This window comes from Berghia stephanieae, chromosome 2, assembly GCF_034508935.2.
Source record: "Berghia stephanieae isolate SIO BIC M18660-M18661 chromosome 2, UCSD_Bste_1.3, whole genome shotgun sequence".
NCBI lineage: Eukaryota > Metazoa > Mollusca > Gastropoda > Nudibranchia > Aeolidiidae > Berghia > Berghia stephanieae.
Window position 1 is genome coordinate 86880372 of NC_088361.1, and position 5358 is coordinate 86885729.

Below are 5358 nucleotides of genomic sequence, written 5' to 3' on the forward strand. Positions count from 1 at the left end.
TCAGGTGGTATAGCACTCACTTCACACACAAAAGAACTGATATCGATTGTGAAGTCGAGGTTTTTTTCTATCCCCCACCTCCTTTCCAGCAGCGATCGGTTAACTGGGTCTGTTAGATTTGGCGGAAAATACTTTTAAGATAGATTAGCGTTCTATCAAAAGGGTAGCAAGCAATTGATATTGTCCGCTTTGCGCTATAGAAATCGGGATAAACTCAGGCTCAGTGGGCTTAATAGCTCTGAAGGGTTTTTACTCCATAACACATCCTTGTATTGACCCATTGCTTGCGAGAACAAATTCTATATCAAGTTTCACCCCAGGCGATATAGACTGATAGTTTATTTTTGATTCAATACGCTGCTATCCCTGTTTATTAACCCAATTCTGGCGAGAAAATAGTTTGATATTTTTCCATTCACGTTTCATACATCGACAGTTGATTCTCGGATCAATAAGATATTAATAATAACCCGTCTCAGACGATCTGGCCACTGTCCACGCCCAGCACGGCTTTTAGTGACAAGACGAAATGGATAGTATGCGCTTTGCTAAGAAGCTCACAACGTTGCCATCCGAAGTATAGATAGTATGAAGTTGACGTCACTCGGACATTTGTTATTGTTTTTTGCCGCCCGCATTTATGAATAATTCTCACTAAACTGTATTACTCAGACTATAAACGTTTAAGATTACACATAGTTTTGTGTGTTGGTGTGTATGGGTTAGTGGGTGTGTAACAAATAAATCACCAATAGGAATTAATCGAGCGTTCCGTAGTTACCCACGTGATTCAAGAAATGATTTACGATTATGACTTTTATCAATTTGACCATCTGGCGTCCATTCATTCCGAAGATGCCAGCATCTCTAGTTCTAGATCCAATGGGCACATATATATATATATATATATATATATATATATATATATATATATATATATATATATATAAAGCTGGCCTATTTTTGCGCGCAACTTTTTTGACTATATTACAGGAACGATCTTGACTCTTAATTTTCAAAAGCGTCGTCTCGGCCTAACCTATTTTCAACGATTTTTTCACATCAAACCCCACCCATTTTTTAAATGTTTTCAAGTTAAATCTACAGTTGACAGGGTTGCCAGATTCATTTGCGCGTACATAGATATTATTTTTACTGGACCAATTTTGACCGTTGATGTCTCAAATGATTCGCCTCGATCTATCTTAATTTTCACATGACATGACGCCTGTCAGGCGATATTATACTTTTATGCGACAGAGATGACACTATTCAGCCAGCTACTCATTAAATGAGTAAAATTTTTATACCTGAGTACGGCGAGTGAAGAGCCTTTTCCATGGGCTCAACTGTGCGACGCTCAAAGCGGACTCAAACCCTGGACCTTCCGTACCTAAGGTCAATGTTATACCACAAGACCGCATAGCCACTTGATACTCACACAAGTTGCCATATCCTGCTATTTTTACTACAAGAGCAGCATCTTACATGCGAAATTACACGGCTTCATTTTAGCCCGAGGTGATCATTAGGCAAAAACAATTAAGTCTGCAGCAGCTATCATCAGAATAAACAATGAAAGTAACAATGTTTTAAGAGAGACTTTGTCGCTCGTTAGATGGCTAACTAAACGTTAGTACGTAGTATACAAAACTGATCTTTACTATGGTTAACATATTCATGTTAACTTTTAATCAATATTCCAGTTAATTATAATCGGACCATTAAAGGGTGAACTGCAGTTTACACAAAGAGCGTTAATGTTTTTAAGTTTCATTATAACCGGAAATCAATATTTTAGTAAATTAACATCGATTTACGAATATGTCGCTGGTAAATGCAACGTGATAAATTTCCACCAATCATAATTTAGTACAGTAGTCACCGCCTGGTAATGAGAACCTAGCCCTATAATGATGCACTGTGCGCTTTGTTGGTTTGTAGTAAGTTTGTACGAAACGGTGCCAGGCAAAAAAGAACGAGAAAATAAACCATCCCCAAAAATCAAGTCTTCCTCGACTGGAGCTCGAACCTCAGACCTCCTGATTACCGGTCAGACGCGCTAACGTTACATCACAGTAGTTCCCACGTCTGACTGGTAATCAGGACGTCTGAGGTTCGATCCCCTGGGCGAAGAAGAATCTTTTGTGATGTTTTTTTTTTCTTCCCTGTATTTTTCTTTCTTGCTTTGTCTCGCATTGTTTCATAAACGCGTGTTCGGATGTTCATCTTACACCGGTGCCTACTTTCTAATTTTACAATTTTATATTTGTAGTAATAGGATTCAACAGTCGTGACGTCATTTCCCTCGTAATGACGCATAGTCACTTAGTAACTGGTTCTAAACTATCGGAACAATGGCGGACGCCATTATCTCCATCACCGCCATTATGAAATACTTCTTCGACGAGCATAACCGTGTATCCAGAAGAGAAAAACATTATAAATCTGATCATGTTTTGACTTTTATACATTCTGATCACATGACACGTGAAGAAGTTCTAGCCAGTATGAAGAATAAAAAGGACCGACTTTTTTTTTGTTTAGAACCAAGCTGCTCGTTGCTGGGCTCGTTAACTTATAGCCTGGCACCAAAACCCACTAAGACCAATATTTTGACGTCATTTTTAGGTTTGTGGACCGCCTAGTGAGTCTTTTTCATGACTCAAATATGCGCCGTTTTGTAGATATTGCGCTATATAAAAATGCTCAAGTTTAGACATCAAGATGGTAGAAGAATTTCTACACATAATGTAAGTGTTAAATAAAAATGACATACTTTTAAAACGACCTGGGGTACGGTGTCTTACTCAAAGGCTCTATGTTTACTTTGCCCCAGTGACATGTTGCACCCACACTCAAATATTAACCCGAGCACACGCAGTTGTGATGCTCAATCATATCTCTGCAATGAGGCCAAATAATACTGGTAGGGGTTTTTAATGCTGAGGGACAAGACAATTATCTACGTGTCCCTTTGGGCATTCTATAATATTTATTGTCTTTGGGTAAGAAATGGTACCCCAGGTCGTTCTAAAAGTATGCCATTTTTTAACATTTACATTATTCGTAGAAATACTTCTACCATCTTGATGATATCTAAACTTGAGCATTTTTATATAGCGCAATATCTACAAAATGGCGCATGGTTCAGTCCTGAAAAAGACTCTTTCCACATATTCTCTCATCTACTCGAGTGTAAAATGAGTACCTGGCCGTTAATAGCGTTGTTTCTGTATGCAAAATAGTGTAATATCGTCTTACAGACGTCAGCCATGTCTTGTTCTACATGTTAAGTGTTGCTGTTGGCTAGGGGTCCCTTGTAACGCGCTTTGGGGACATTTTGCTCTTTATACATTAAATGATCCAGTTGAGATATTGTCCATTACAATAACATTAAACAAGCATCTTAATTAGCAGCATTATTTATCATACAAATAAGTGCGGGGAAGTAGTCGGCGACGAGCAGGTGTTTGCAGGTCTGATAACCAAACACAAGAATGGGCGTATTGCAATGGACTATAATATTTTGAGTTGGATTGAGAGCATTTCCATTACAACAATGAGCTCATAACAATTCGGGTTATCAGACCAGAAAATAAGTCGTCGTAGGGGACCAATTTGATTTATCACTATGTTAAGAAAACTTTGTAAGTAGAAAGTAAATAAAAAGAAAACTGCCTTTTGTCGTTGAACGGGACAACACTCAAGACCATTTTAGTGCCAAATCTATAAAAACTCAACGAGCTTTTATCAGTTCTACTTGAAATACCGTCAAGATGTCTCAGCATTTTTCAACGATTGCAATATCCGGACATAAGGAAAACCTTTGAGCCATTCTCAGTATTTGTAGCAGAAATTCTTTTCTTTTCTTTTTTTTTAACAGAAAAGAATAAAACAAACTTACGACATTGCGACATTAGATCAGGTTTAGATTAGAAGCGACATAGTCTATTGTAGATTATTCTCGCCAGATCTAACAGACCCACTGCTGGGTGGACAAGAGGGGGGGGGGGGGTGTTCGGGGAAAAAATACCGACTTCACCCGGGCTTGCTCTAGGTCCTTTTGTGTGTGAAGCAAAAGCTCTACCAACTGAACTATCGGTACCCCCGATGTTTACCATAGATGGGAGATTTATAGATAGAAATTCTCATAATTTATAGGGAAGGCCCCTGGGTTGCCAAAGTAGGCCAAGATATTGAGTGATAAATGGATATTTTTTTTCTTAAGGGACAAACCTTCAGAGTTGTATTGAATAAAAAAAAAAAGAAAGAAAGAAAGAAGACCCCCCCCCCCTTTCTAAAAAAAAAGAAAAAAAGAAAGAAAAAAAAAAAAAAAAAAGAAGATGAAAAAAAAAAAACCCAACAAAAAACAAGCAAAATTAAAACAGGGGTGCATGCACTGACCGACAAGGCTTGATAAAATTTGTTGTGTTTGTAAGGCTTAGTGGTCCTGCAGTATCACACTCGCCTTCGGACCGTTAGGTCCCCGGTTTGAGTCTCGCATGGGCCGGCGCAAAGTAGAGTCTTTTGAGAAGGCTCTTTGCTCGCAATTTCTTACCGCACTCAGGTGTAGAACGAGTACCTAGTCGATAACAGTTAGCTCTGTCGAATTGAAAATAAAAAATTGAAATAGAGCACCTAATAGGCGTAATGTTTTGTCCCCCTTATCAGTTATTGTTGTTGCTGTTGTTGTTGTTGTTGTTGTTGGCATGGGAACCGTTGTAAGTTCTTTGAGCATATTATCAGTGGATATTACGTAATGCTGAGGCATCTAAGTAAGCTAAAATCGAATAAGATTAAAGCCGTACTACAAGAAGGACAGATAGATAAGCAGATAGATAGATAGATAGATAGATAGATAGATAGATGGATAGATAGATAGATAGATAGATAGATAGATAGATAGATAGATAGATAGATACATATATAGATAGATAGATAGATAGATAGATAGATAGATAGATAGATAGATATATAGATAGATAGATAGATAGATAGATAGATAGATAGATAGATAGATAGATAGATAGATAGATGGATAGATAGATGGATGGATAGATAGATAAGCAGATAGTACGACAAAGAAGAGAGAGAGAGAGAGAGAGAGAGAAGAGAGAGAGAGAAAGAGAGAGAGAGAGAGGAGAGAGAGAGAGGAGAGAGAGAGAGAGAGAGAGAGAGAGAGAGAGAGAGAGAGAGAGAGAGAGAGAGAGAGATTACACTGACAAGTTAACTAAATTACAAAAGTAATAATATAGATCCTAACACTAATATGTACATCGGCATGGCAAGCGCGACTACTTCGACACGGACACAATAAGAGTGGTGAGCGCCGCGTGACCGGGTGCAAATCTCTCA

At 38.2% G+C, this 5358-nt stretch overlaps 1 protein-coding gene across 1 annotated transcript in view; it reads right to left on the reverse strand.

The window, feature by feature from the left end:
* The window catches only part of LOC144965737 (phosphatidylinositide phosphatase SAC2-like), a 183270-nt gene that overhangs the window by 61546 nt on the left and 116366 nt on the right, over positions 1–5358 (reverse strand). The gene's annotated exons all lie outside the window — the stretch shown is intronic.